At 48.5% G+C, this 14802-nt stretch overlaps 1 long non-coding RNA gene across 1 annotated transcript; it reads right to left on the bottom strand.

The window, feature by feature from the left end:
* Positions 1-8484: 8484 nt before the first annotated feature.
* LOC130167559 (uncharacterized) lies at positions 8485-10548 on the bottom strand. The gene is made up of 3 exons (XR_008827307.1): positions 10162-10548; positions 9457-9526; positions 8485-9361 (listed from the first exon to the last, which is right to left on the bottom strand). It is a non-coding gene; the product is annotated as an uncharacterized LOC130167559 (long non-coding RNA).
* Positions 10549-14802: the final 4254 nt, after the last annotated feature.

Raw genomic sequence — 14802 nt, forward strand, 5'->3', positions numbered from 1 at the left:
CTTCGGAAGGGAGCGACTCAGAAGGCTGGGGCTGACATATGTTACTCAGCTTGACGAGCCGAGTCCGTAGACACCCAATTTGTGGACTTTTGACAAAATTTTTCGTCGCAGCAAGCGGGCCTCGGAGACGTTTAACGAGGCATCCCTTCCGACGGGAGCGACTTAGAAGCCTGGGGCTGACATATGTTACTCAGCGTGACGAGCCGAGTCCGTAGATACCAAATTTGTGGACTTTCGAGAAAATTTTTCGGAAATTATTAAAACACAGAATTTAACCGTGTCTCCCGGCAGCATATGAGAGACCTCCCATGGCGGCCATTCGGAAGGGAGCGACTCAGAAGGCTGGGGCTGACATATGTTACTCAGCGTGACGAGCGAGTCCGTAGACACCAAACTTGTGGACTTTGGACAAACTTTTCCGTTGCCACATTCACACTAGTCTTAATGGTGTGGCACCTCAGCATATGAGAGATGACCCTTCGGAAGGGAGCGACTCAGAAGGCTGGGGCTGACATATGTTACTCAGCTTGACGAGCCGAGTCCGTAGACACCAAACTTGTGGACTTTGGACAAACTTTTCCGTTGCCACATTCACACTAGTCTTAATGGTGTGGCACATCAGCATATGAGAGATGACCCTTCGGAAGGGAGCGACTCAGAAGGCTGGGGCTGACATATGTTACTCAGCTGACGAGCCGAGTCCGTAGATACCAAATTTGTGGACTTTTGACAAAATTTTTCGTCGCAGCAAGCGGGCCTCGGACACGTTTAACGAGGCATCCCTTCCGACGGGAGCGACTTCGAAGCCTGGGGCTGACATATGTTACTCAGCGTGACGAGCCGAGTCCGTAGACACCAAACTTGTGGACTTTGGACAAACTTTTCCGTTGCGACATTCACACTAGTCTTAATGGTGTGGCACCTCAGCATATGAGAGATGACCCTTCGGAAGGGAGCGACTCAGAAGGCTGGGGCTGACATATGTTACTCAGCGTGACGAGCCGAGTCCGTAGACACCAAACTTGTGGACTTTGGACAAACTTTTCCGTTGCCACATTCACACTAGTCTTAATGGTGTGGCACATCAGCATATGAGAGATGACCCTTCGGAAGGGAGCGACTCAGAAGGCTGGGGCTGACATATGTTACTCAGCGTGACGAGCCGAGTCCGTAGACACCCAATTTGTGGACTTTTGACAAAATTTTTCGTCGCAGCAAGCGGGCCTCGGAGACGTTTAACGAGGCATCCCTTCCGACGGGAGCGACTTAGAAGCCTGGGGCTGACATATGTTACTCAGCGTGACGAGCCGAGTCCGTAGACACCAAACTTGTGGACTTTGGACAAACTTTTCCGTTGCGACATTCACACTAGTCTTAATGGTGTGGCACCTCAGCATATGAGAGATGACCCTTCGGAAGGGAGCGACTCAGAAGGCTGGGGCTGACATATGTTACTCAGCTTGACGAGCCGAGTCCGTAGACACCCAATTTGTGGACTTTTGACAAAATTTTTCGTCGCAGCAAGCGGGCCTCGGAGACGTTTAACGAGGCATCCCTTCCGACGGAGCGACTTCGAAGCCTGGGGCTGACATATGTTACTCAGCGTGACGAGCCGAGTCCGTAGATACCAAATTTGTGGACTTTCGAGAAAATTTTTCGGAAATTATTAAAACACAGAATTTAACCGTGTCTCCCGGCAGCATATGAGAGACCTCCCATGGCGGCCATTCGGAAGGGAGCGACTCAGAAGCTGGGGCTGACATATGTTACTCAGCGTGACGAGCCGAGTCCGTAGACACCGAACTTGTGGACTTTGGACAAACTTTTCCGTTGCCACATTCACACTAGTCTTAATGGTGTGGCACCTCAGCATATGAGAGATGACCCTTCGGAAGGGAGCGACTCAGAAGGCTGGGGCTGACATATGTTACTCAGCGTGACGAGCCGAGTCCGTAGACACCAAACTTGTGGACTTTGGACAAACTTTTCCGTTGCGACATTCACACTAGTCTTAATGGTGTGGCACCTCAGCATATGAGAGATGACCCTTCGGAAGGGAGCGACTCAGAAGGCTGGGGCTGACATATGTTACTCAGCTTGACGAGCCGAGTCCGTAGACACCCAATTTGTGGACTTTTGACAAAATTTTTCGTCGCAGCAAGCGGGCCTCGGACACGTTTAACGAGGCATCCCTTCCGACGGGAGCGACTTAGAAGCCTGGGGCTGACATATGTTACTCAGCTTGACGAGCCGAGTCCGTAGATACCAAATTTGTGGACTTTCGAGAAAACTTTTCGGAAATTATTAAAACACAGAATTTAACCGTGTCTCCCGGCAGCATATGAGAGACCTCCCATGGCGGCCATTCGGAAGGGAGCGACTCAGAAGGCTGGGGCTGACATATGTTACTCAGCGTGACGAGCCGAGTCCGTAGACACCGAACTTGTGGACTTTGGACAAACTTTTCCGTTGCCACATTCACACTAGTCTTAATGGTGTGGCACCTCAGCATATGAGAGATGACCCTTCGGAAGGGAGCGACTCAGAAGGCTGGGGCTGACATATGTTACTCAGCTTGACGAGCCGAGTCCGTAGACACCCAATTTGTGGACTTTTGACAAAATTTTTCGTCGCAGCAAGCGGGCCTCGGACACGTTTAACGAGGCATCCCTTCCGACGGGAGCGACTTAGAAGCCTGGGGCTGACATATGTTACTCAGCTTGACGAGCCGAGTCCGTAGATACCAAATTTGTGGACTTTCGAGAAAATTTTTCGGAAATTATTAAAACACAGAATTTAACCGTGTCTCCCGACAGCATATGAGAGACCTCCCATGGCGGCCATTCGGAAGGGAGCGACTCAGAAGGCTGGGGCTGACATATGTTACTCAGCGTGACGAGCCGAGTCCGTAGACACCAAACTTGTGGACTTTGGACAAACTTTTCCGTTGCCACATTCACACTAGTCTTAATGGTGTGGCACCTCAGCATATGAGAGATGACCCTTCGGAAGGGAGCGACTCAGAAGGCTGGGGCTGACATATGTTACTCAGCTTGACGAGCCGAGTCCGTAGACACCCAATTTGTGGACTTTTGACAAAATTTTTCGTCGCAGCAAGCGGGCCTCGGAGACGTTTAACGAGGCATCCCTTCCGACGGGAGCGACTTCGAAGCCTGGGGCTGACATATGTTACTCAGCTTGACGAGCCGAGTCCGTAGACACCAATTTGTGGACTTTTGACAAAATTTTTCGTCGCAGCAAGCGGGCCTCGGAGACGTTTAACGAGGCATCCCTTCCGACGGGAGCGACTTAGAAGCCTGGGGCTGACATATGTTACTCAGCGTGACGAGCGAGTCCGTAGACACCAAATTGTGGACTTTCGAGAAAATTTTTCGGAAATTATTAAAACACAGAATTTAACCGTGTCTCCCGGCAGCATATGAGAGACCTCCCATGGCGGCCATTCGGAAGGGAGCGACTCAGAAGGCTGGGGCTGACATATGTTACTCAGCGTGACGAGCCGAGTCCGTAGACACCAAACTTGTGGACTTTGGACAAACTTTTCCGTTGCCACATTCACACTAGTCTTAATGGTGTGGCACCTCAGCATATGAGAGATGACCCTTCGGAAGGGAGCGACTCAGAAGGCTGGGGCTGACATATGTTACTCAGCTTGACGAGCCGAGTCCGTAGACACCAAACTTGTGGACTTTGGACAAACTTTTCCGTTGCCACATTCACACTAGTCTTAATGGTGTGGCACCTCAGCATATGAGAGATGACCCTTCGGAAGGGAGCGACTCAGAAGGCTGGGGCTGACATATGTTACTCAGCTTGACGAGCCGAGTCCGTAGACACCCAATTTGTGGACTTTTGACAAAATTTTTCGTCGCAGCAAGCGGGCCTCGGAGACGTTTAACGAGGCATCCCTTCCGACGGGAGCGACTTAGAAGCCTGGGGCTGACATATGTTACTCAGCGTGACGAGCCGAGTCCGTAGATACCAAATTTGTGGACTTTCGAGAAAACTTTTCGGAAATTATTAAAACACAGAATTTAACCGTGTCTCCCGGCAGCATATGAGAGACCTCCCATGGCGGCCATTCGGAAGGGAGCGACTCAGAAGGCTGGGGCTGACATATGTTACTCAGCGTGACGAGCCGAGTCCGTAGACACCGAACTTGTGGACTTTGGACAAACTTTTCCGTTGCCACATTCACACTAGTCTTAATGGTGTGGCACCTCAGCATATGAGAGATGACCCTTCGGAAGGGAGCGACTCAGAAGGCTGGGGCTGACATATGTTACTCAGCTTGACGAGCCGAGTCCGTAGATACCCAATTTGTGGACTTTTGACAAAATTTTTCGTCGCAGCAAGCGGGCCTCGGACACGTTTAACGAGGCATCCCTTCCGACGGGAGCGACTTAGAAGCCTGGGGCTGACATATGTTACTCAGCGTGACGAGCCGAGTCCGTAGATACCAAATTTGTGGACTTTCGAGAAAATTTTTCGGAAATTATTAAAACACAGAATTTAACCGTGTCTCCCGGCAGCATATGAGAGACCTCCCATGGCGGCCATTCGGAAGGGAGCGACTCAGAAGGCTGGGGCTGACATATGTTACTCAGCTTGACGAGCCGAGTCCGTAGACACCGAACTTGTGGACTTTGGACAAACTTTTCCGTTGCCACATTCACACTAGTCTTAATGGTGTGGCACCTCAGCATATGAGAGATGACCCTTCGGAAGGGAGCGACTCAGAAGGCTGGGGCTGACATATGTTACTCAGCTTGACGAGCCGAGTCCGTAGACACCCAATTTGTGGACTTTTGACAAAATTTTTCGTCGCAGCAAGCGGGCCTCGGAGACGTTTAACGAGGCATCCCTTCCGACGGGAGCGACTTAGAAGCCTGGGGCTGACATATGTTACTCAGCGTGACGAGCCGAGTCCGTAGATACCAAATTTGTGGACTTTCGAGAAAACTTTTCGGAAATTATTAAAACACAGAATTTAACCGTGTCTCCCGCAGCATATGAGAGACCTCCCATGGCGGCCATTCGGAAGGGAGCGACTCAGAAGGCTGGGGCTGACATATGTTACTCAGCGTGACGAGCCGAGTCCGTAGACACCGAACTTGTGGACTTTGGACAAACTTTTCCGTTGCCACATTCACACTAGTCTTAATGGTGTGGCACCTCAGCATATGAGAGATGACCCTTCGGAAGGGAGCGACTCAGAAGGCTGGGGCTGACATATGTTACTCAGCGTGACGAGCCGAGTCCGTAGACACCAAACTTGTGGACTTTGGACAAACTTTTCCGTTGCCACATTCACACTAGTCTTAATGGTGTGGCACCTCAGCATATGAGAGATGACCCTTCGAAGGGAGCGACTCAGAAGGCTGGGGCTGACATATGTTACTCAGCGTGACGAGCGAGTCCGTAGACACCAAACTTGTGGACTTTTGACAAAATTTTTCGTCGCAGCAAGCGGCCTCGGACACGTTTAACGAGGCATCCCTTCCGACGGGAGCGACTTCGAAGCCTGGGGCTGACATATGTTACTCAGCGTGACGAGCCGAGTCCGTAGACACCAAATTTGTGGACTTTGGACAAACTTTTCCGTTGCGACATTCACACTAGTCTTAATGGTGTGGCACCTCAGCATATGAGAGATGACCCTTCGAAGGGAGCGACTCAGAAGCTGGGGCTGACATATGTTACTCAGCGTGACGAGCCGAGTCCGTAGACACCGAACTTGTGGACTTTTGACAAAATTTTTCGTCGCAGCAAGCGGGCCTCGGACACGTTTAACGAGGCATCCCTTCCGACGGGAGCGACTTAGAAGCCTGGGGCTGACATATGTTACTCAGCGTGACGAGCCGAGTCCGTAGACACCAAACTTGTGGACTTTGGACAAACTTTTCCGTTGCGACATTCACACTAGTCTTAATGGTGTGGCACCTCAGCATATGAGAGACCTCCCATGGCGGCCATTCGGAAGGAGCGACTCAGAAGGCTGGGGCTGACATATGTTACTCAGCGTGACGAGCCGAGTCCGTAGACACCCAATTTGTGGACTTTCGAGAAAATTTTTCGGAAATTATTAAAACACAGAATTTAACCGTGTCTCCCGCAGCATATGAGAGATGACCCTTCGAAGGGAGCGACTCAGAAGGCTGGGGCTGACATATGTTACTCAGCGTGACGAGCGAGTCCGTAGACACCCAATTTGTGGACTTTTGACAAAATTTTTCGTCGCAGCAAGCGGCCTCGGACACGTTTAACGAGGCATCCCTTCCGACGGAGCGACTTCGAAGCCTGGGGCTGACATATGTTACTCAGCTTGACGAGCCGAGTCCGTAGACACCGAACTTGTGGACTTTTGACAAAATTTTTCGTCGCAGCAAGCGGGCCTCGGACACGTTTAACGAGGCATCCCTTCCGACGGAGCGACTTCGAAGCCTGGGGCTGACATATGTTACTCAGCGTGACGAGCGAGTCCGTAGACACCGAACTTGTGGACTTTTGACAAAATTTTTCGTCGCAGCAAGCGGGCCTCGGACACGTTTAACGAGGCATCCCTTCCGACGGGAGCGACTTCGAAGCCTGGGGCTGACATATGTTACTCAGCGTGACGAGCCGAGTCCGTAGACACCAAACTTGTGGACTTTGGACAAACTTTTCCGTTGCGACATTCACACTAGTCTTAATGGGGACCTATTATGCAAAATGCACTTTTCCATGGTTTTCTATCAGTAGTATGTGTCCCTGGCGTGTCTACGGACCCCCCAAACATGAGAAAAGTCCATCCTCTCGTTCTTTTGCTTTCTCCACCTTTCAAGAAATGTGTGCTCAAACGAGCGAAATGGAGATTCGCCCCTGGTGACGTCAAGAAGGGCGATGCCCCTCCCCCCGGATGGGTGACGCTCCCCGAGCTAGGTGTGTGTTCCGCCCTCTGAGTCCGTGTTGCAGACGGTATCGTTACTTCCCTCGCGAACACTGGCTTTCGGTAGAACAATGTCGAAGGTACGAGCGAAACACAGTAGTTGCTTTGTTGTTGGCTGCACAAACCAACACAGATTTTTTAATCCCTACGCCCGAGGATCTGAAGACCCAGTGGATTAATTTTATTTTTGATGGAAATGTTCCCGCTCCAACTCCGAAAGTGTTGTACGTGTGTGCTAACCATTTCACCTCGGACTGCTTTCTCAACGAGGGCCAGGACAACGCAGGATTTCCTACAAGTCTCAAGATAAAGCTTGGATCAGTACCGACTGTCTGTGACCCAACTTTGAACTTCGGAGCTGTAAGTTTTACCATTTTATGTTGCTTTACTGTTTGTTCACGAGAGCCTGTTGCGTGTGTTGTTAGCATGGCAGCTAACGTGGCTAACGTTTAGCGTCGTCGACGCGCAGCCGGGTATAGCGGGGTACAGATTGTATGTAATTCTTCTGCTTGGTATCGCCGTGTGACATTGATAAGAGCCACCCTGTTAAATGTATTATATTTTAAAGGCGTTTTAGCTGTCTGTAAAGTCAAGCCGGTAAAATTTGGACTAAAAATAGGCTTTGTACTGATTAGCGTAGGTGTCCGGGCTTGTTTATTAGTGCTGTGAAAGTTATTATTGAGAGTCATGCCTTATAACGGCCGTTTTAACGTTTATATCATGTTTACAGATACAGTGCCTGTAGGGAATATCTAGATAAGCGCAGAGTTAAGGGGATATGTCCAAGGGGATAGTCTATAATACACATTTTTTGCATCTTGCACATATAATGAGCTATTTGCAGCATTTACAAGCTATTGACAACCCAGTTTACACATAATTGAGAGCATCTGTTATCATTCTTGCACTGTTTGCAGCTGTTGCCATAACTACACATTTGAGGAGATGTTGGTGTAACCTCTGTTTCCTCTGTTCAGGCCATCTATACAGCTTCCTGCAACAGGGGATGTTGCATGCCAGACTGACCCACTGCAGGCACACAGTTATCCTTGAAGAGTCTTCAGCCTCACATCAGAAGTACAGGTCTGTAGCCATCTGAAGTGCATCTACTTTTGATAAACCTAACAGTCATTTATCAGTCTTGGAATAATGTGCAGGTAAATGAAGCTGTGGTTACTTAGAACTTGTGAGAGTGTGTAGGCTAAGGTTTCTGTCATCATCTGTCACCTGGCTGCCATGTACTACAATGAAAATGCTGACCGACCACAAGCCCAAACAAAAGAAGGTGAACCACTGTTCAAGGTCCAATTTCCAAAAGCCATGAAGGGAGAATGCAGAGCTACACCAGTTAAGACTGAGGCGACATTCTATAAGTGTTATATTATTTTATTTTTCAACCAAAAAATGTTTTGTACACATTGTATTAAATATTGCACATATAATGTTATGACAGTTCCATCAATAACAAAATACAGTAAAGAAAATGTCAGGAGGTATTTAGAAACAGACTCAGTCATTGTTTTGTAAAAAAAAAAAAAAAAAAATGTGAAAAATGTAAAAAAAAATCTTTTGTGTTTTATCAAACAGGGAATGTGGTGGACCTCATATTTGAAAAAGTCTTTGTGACCTGGGACCATACACAGAAGCTGCTTTGGCCATCCCCATCCCAGAGGACCTCACTGCACAGTTCGAGCGTCCTGAGAAGGAGGAGGTCATATCCAGCTCTGTGTCCCGGTTCTATCATGGGCCAGTCTAAAACCCACATACCGGCCTGTGGCGTCAGGAAACACGGCATGGGTGCGTAGGACCACGCAGGCTGGAATGACGACCCAGATTCTGCAACCAAGGAAGCACCAGCTCACAAAGCTCCTATAGGCTAGATACCTGTACTGACTAAAACAACTGGACAGGGCATTTAATCTTGCAAACATATATCTATGTTGTGTCTCACAATTTTTTATATGGATCCAGTGAATCCTACAGTTTTTTCATCATCACTGATTATAACTGCCTCATTTGATGTAAATAAATGCTTGATTGTTACTAAAGAAATGACTCCTCTGAATTCATATATTATATGCACACTATCTGCTGATAGAAGAACTTTACAAATCAAAGAGCAGCTAAACTAATTTATTTGAGGGTGTGTTACTCTATTTGTGGTGTGTTATTACCATTGTAAAATTATGTGCACTGAAGTAAAACAAGACTGTCTAACATCTTTTATTTAGATTGAAACTATGTTTTAACAAAGAAGCAAAACGTACTGGTGTATTCCTCTCAAACCGTAAAGGACCATAGTCAGTGCGGTACATGTTGCAGGCAGAACACATTGAGGCAGAGCGGCTCCAACCCAGGACGGTCTACCATACATGGTAAATCTTCCACGATCTCCCATAGCCATCTGATAACCTACAGTGAATTGCAAATGGTAAATTCTATGGTTGATTATAAATGTAATGTAATCAAAACAAATTAGTGATTAGTTTGTCCAGTGAGAATGCTACCTGCGGTATCTCCTAGCAGCAGATGTTCTCAGCTTCTGTGGGCATGGTTGCACAGTTTCCACAGGAGCACCTGTCCAAAATATAGAGAAAAATGGTAACATTCACCAAAATATAAAGCTTGTGAAATTCAAACACTGACAGACAGTGGAGCTAAGGTGGGTAAGAAGTAAGCTTGGCTACATATCAAGTGCATATAACAGAGGTAATTTATAACATGTCACTTATTGCTTATAATGTGGAGCTTGACAACAGTGTAGTGTAGAAAACTGCACAGTTCAGTCTTTGACTAAAGATTACTGTTGCTGTCAGACATGTTTATGCTGATTTACAGCTTTCATTGTAATACACAAAATAAATTTACTTCATAAAGGAAGATGTCATGATGAGCATCTCTGCTCAAAACATGGAGAAAAATTATTTACTTTGTCAGCATCTATTAAAATATCTGACTAGTACTGACATTGAACACCTGTAGCAGTCTACATACAACAAACATTTTCAGACTGTAAAAGTATATCTAAGGAGGCATGACAGATAACTACATTACACTATTCACAATAGTGCTTATTTACCAAAAGAGCTCCCAGTAATGACGAGACAGTAACAGTTAGCATTAGCTACCTAGCTACATGTTAGTAACTGTGTGCCAGCTCTCATCAACAAACTCAAAATGTAATGTCAAAATACACAAAATTGGTTACCAACCATTCAGAAACGTCCTGCTGCAGTTGTAGAGTTTGAACTTCTTCAGCAGCTTCTCCCTCTGGCTCAGATTCTGGATAAAAGTTGTGTGGTTGAACCAAATCGCTACCGACGCCAGGTTGCCGGTCACGGTCACCGTAAACATTAGAGCACGGTGCCAGAAGCCCGAACGGCAGCCCCTTCCGGAGAGGGGCGTGGTCAGGCACAGCTCATTGCATTTAAAGCTACAGACACAGAAACAGCCTGTTCTGAACAGGGCTCAAAAAGAGGGGTTTACAGGCATGCTGAAATATAGGATCGGAGTGGATTTTTTAGCAAAAAGCTTCAAATACATGCTTTGGGGACCTCTGAGACTTATTCAAACTTGTTGAAAAGGAGCATAATATGTCCCCTTTAATGGTGTGGCACCTCAGCATATGAGAGATGACCCTTCGGAAGGGAGCGACTCAGAAGGCTGGGGCTGACATATGTTACTCAGCGTGACGAGCCGAGTCCGTAGACACCCAATTTGTGGACTTTTGACAAAATTTTTCGTCGCAGCAAGCGGGCCTCGGAGACGTTTAACGAGGCATCCCTTCCGACGGGAGCGACTTAGAAGCCTGGGGCTGACATATGTTACTCAGCGTGACGAGCCGAGTCCGTAGATACCAAATTTGTGGACTTTCGAGAAAATTTTTCGGAAATTATTAAAACACAGAATTTAACCGTGTCTCCCGCAGCATATGAGAGACCTCCCATGGCGGCCATTCGGAAGGGAGCGACTCAGAAGGCTGGGGCTGACATATGTTACTCAGCGTGACGAGCCGAGTCCGTAGACACCGAACTTGTGGACTTTGGACAAACTTTTCCGTTGCCACATTCACACTAGTCTTAATGGTGTGGCACCTCAGCATATGAGAGATGACCCTTCGGAAGGGAGCGACTCAGAAGGCTGGGGCTGACATATGTTACTCAGCTTGACGAGCCGAGTCCGTAGACACCCAATTTGTGACTTTTGACAAAATTTTTCGTCGCAGCAAGCGGGCCTCGGAGACGTTTAACGAGGCATCCCTTCCGACGGGAGCGACTTAGAAGCCTGGGGCTGACATATGTTACTCAGCGTGACGAGCCGAGTCCGTAGATACCAAATTTGTGGACTTTCGAGAAAATTTTTCGGAAATTATTAAAACACAGAATTTAACCGTGTCTCCGGCAGCATATGAGAGACCTCCCATGGCGGCCATTCGGAAGGGAGCGACTCAGAAGGCTGGGGCTGACATATGTTACTCAGCGTGACGAGCCGAGTCCGTAGACACCAAACTTGTGGACTTTGGACAAACTTTTCCGTTGCGACATTCACACTAGTCTTAATGGTGTGGCACCTCAGCATATGAGAGATGACCCTTCGGAAGGGAGCGACTCAGAAGGCTGGGGCTGACATATGTTACTCAGCGTGACGAGCCGAGTCCGTAGACACCAAACTTGTGGACTTTGGACAAACTTTTCCGTTGCCACATTCACACTAGTCTTAATGGTGTGGCACCTCAGCATATGAGAGATGACCCTTCGGAAGGGAGCGACTCAGAAGGCTGGGGCTGACATATGTTACTCAGCGTGACGAGCCGAGTCCGTAGACACCCAATTTGTGGACTTTTGACAAAATTTTTCGTCGCAGCAAGCGGGCCTCGGAGACGTTTAACGAGGCATCCCTTCCGACGGGAGCAACTTAGAAGCCTGGGGCTGACATATGTTACTCAGCGTGACGAGCCGAGTCCGTAGATACCAAATTTGTGGACTTTCGAGAAAATTTTTCGGAAATTATTAAAACACAGAATTTAACCGTGTCTCCCGGCAGCATATGAGAGACCTCCCATGGCGGCCATTCGGAAGGGAGCGACTCAGAAGCTGGGGCTGACATATGTTACTCAGCGTGACGAGCCGAGTCCGTAGACACCAAACTTGTGGACTTTGGACAAACTTTTCCGTTGCGACATTCACACTAGTCTTAATGGTGTGGCACCTCAGCATATGAGAGATGACCCTTCGGAAGGAGCGACTCAGAAGGCTGGGGCTGACATATGTTACTCAGCTTGACGAGCCGAGTCCGTAGACACCCAATTTGTGGACTTTTGACAAAATTTTTCGTCGCAGCAAGCGGGCCTCGGAGACGTTTAACGAGGCATCCCTTCCGACGGGAGCGACTTAGAAGCCTGGGGCTGACATATGTTACTCAGCGTGACGAGCCGAGTCCGTAGATACCAAATTTGTGGACTTTCGAGAAAATTTTTCGGAAATTATTAAAACACAGAATTTAACCGTGTCTCCCGGCAGCATATGAGAGACCTCCCATGGCGGCCATTCGGAAGGGAGCGACTCAGAAGGCTGGGGCTGACATATGTTACTCAGCGTGACGAGCCGAGTCCGTAGACACCAAACTTGTGGACTTTGGACAAACTTTTCCGTTGCCACATTCACACTAGTCTTAATGGTGTGGCACCTCAGCATATGAGAGATGACCCTTCGGAAGGGAGCGACTCAGAAGGCTGGGGCTGACATATGTTACTCAGCGTGACGAGCCGAGTCCGTAGACACCAAACTTGTGGACTTTGGACAAACTTTTCCGTTGCCACATTCACACTAGTCTTAATGGTGTGGCACCTCAGCATATGAGAGATGACCCTTCGGAAGGGAGCGACTCAGAAGGCTGGGGCTGACATATGTTACTCAGCGTGACGAGCCGAGTCCGTAGACACCAAACTTGTGGACTTTGGACAAACTTTTCCGTTGCGACATTCACACTAGTCTTAATGGTGTGGCACCTCAGCATATGAGAGATGACCCTTCGGAAGGGAGCGACTCAGAAGGCTGGGGCTGACATATGTTACTCAGCGTGACGAGCCGAGTCCGTAGACACCAAACTTGTGGACTTTGGACAAACTTTTTCCGTTGCGACATTCACACTAGTCTTAATGGTGTGGCACCTCAGCATATGAGAGATGACCCTTCGGAAGGGAGCGACTCAGAAGGCTGGGGCTGACATATGTTACTCAGCGTGACGAGCCGAGTCCGTAGACACCAAACTTGTGGACTTTGGACAAACTTTTCCGTTGCGACATTCACACTAGTCTTAATGGTGTGGCACCTCAGCATATGAGAGATGACCCTTCGGAAGGGAGCGACTCAGAAGGCTGGGGCTGACATATGTTACTCAGCGTGACGAGCCGAGTCCGTAGACACCAAACTTGTGGACTTTGGATAAACTTTTCCGTTGCCACATTCACACTAGTCTTAATGGTGTGGCACCTCAGCATATGAGAGATGACCCTTCGGAAGGGAGCGACTCAGAAGGCTGGGGCTGACATATGTTACTCAGCTTGACGAGCCGAGTCCGTAGACACCCAATTTGTGGACTTTTGACAAAATTTTTCGTCGCAGCAAGCGGGCCTCGGAGACGTTTAACGAGGCATCCCTTCCGACGGGAGCGACTTAGAAGCCTGGGGCTGACATATGTTACTCAGCGTGACGAGCCGAGTCCGTAGATACCAAATTTGTGGACTTTCGAGAAAACTTTTCGGAAATTATTAAAACACAGAATTTAACCGTGTCTCCCGGCAGCATATGAGAGACCTCCCATGGCGGCCATTCGGAAGGGAGCGACTCAGAAGCTGGGGCTGACATATGTTACTCAGCGTGACGAGCCGAGTCCGTAGACACCAAACTTGTGGACTTTGGATAAACTTTTCCGTTGCCACATTCACACTAGTCTTAATGGTGTGGCACCTCAGCATATGAGAGATGACCCTTCGGAAGGGAGCGACTCAGAAGGCTGGGGCTGACATATGTTACTCAGCGTAACGAGCCGAGTCCGTAGACACCCAATTTGTGGACTTTTGACAAAATTTTTCGTCGCAGCAAGCGGGCCTCGGAGACGTTTAACGAGGCATCCCTTCCGACGGAGCGACTTAGAAGCCTGGGGCTGACATATGTTACTCCAGCGTGACGAGCCGAGTCCGTAGATACCAAATTTGTGGACTTTCGAGAAAATTTTTCGGAAATTATTAAAACACAGAATTTAACCGTGTCTCCCGGCAGCATATGAGAGACCTCCCATGGCGGCCATTCGGAAGGGAGCGACTCAGAAGGCTGGGGCTGACATATGTTACTCAGCGTGACGAGCCGAGTCCGTAGACACCAAACTTGTGGACTTTTGACAAACTTTTCCGTTGCCACATTCACACTAGTCCTTAATGGTGTGGCACCTCAGCATATGAGAGATGACCCTTCGGAAGGGAGCGACTCAGAAGGCTGGGGCTGACATATGTTACTCAGCGTGACGAGCCGAGTCCGTAGACACCCAATTTGTGGACTTTTGACAAAATTTTTCGTCGCAGCAAGCGGGCCTCGAGACGTTTAACGAGGCATCCCTTCCGACGGGAGCGACTTAGAAGCCTGGGGCTGACATATGTTACTCAGCGTGACGAGCCGAGTCCGTAGATACCAAATTTGTGGACTTTCGAGAAAATTTTTCGGAAATTATTAAAACACAGAATTTAACCGTGTCTCCCGGCAGCATATGAGAGACCTCCCATGGCGGCCATTCGGAAGGGAGCGACTCAGAAGGCTGGGGCTGACATATGTTACTCGGCTTGACGAGCCGAGTCCGTA

The sequence above is a fragment of the Seriola aureovittata genome, chromosome 4 (genome assembly GCF_021018895.1).
Source record: "Seriola aureovittata isolate HTS-2021-v1 ecotype China chromosome 4, ASM2101889v1, whole genome shotgun sequence".
Taxonomy (NCBI): domain Eukaryota; kingdom Metazoa; phylum Chordata; class Actinopteri; order Carangiformes; family Carangidae; genus Seriola; species Seriola aureovittata.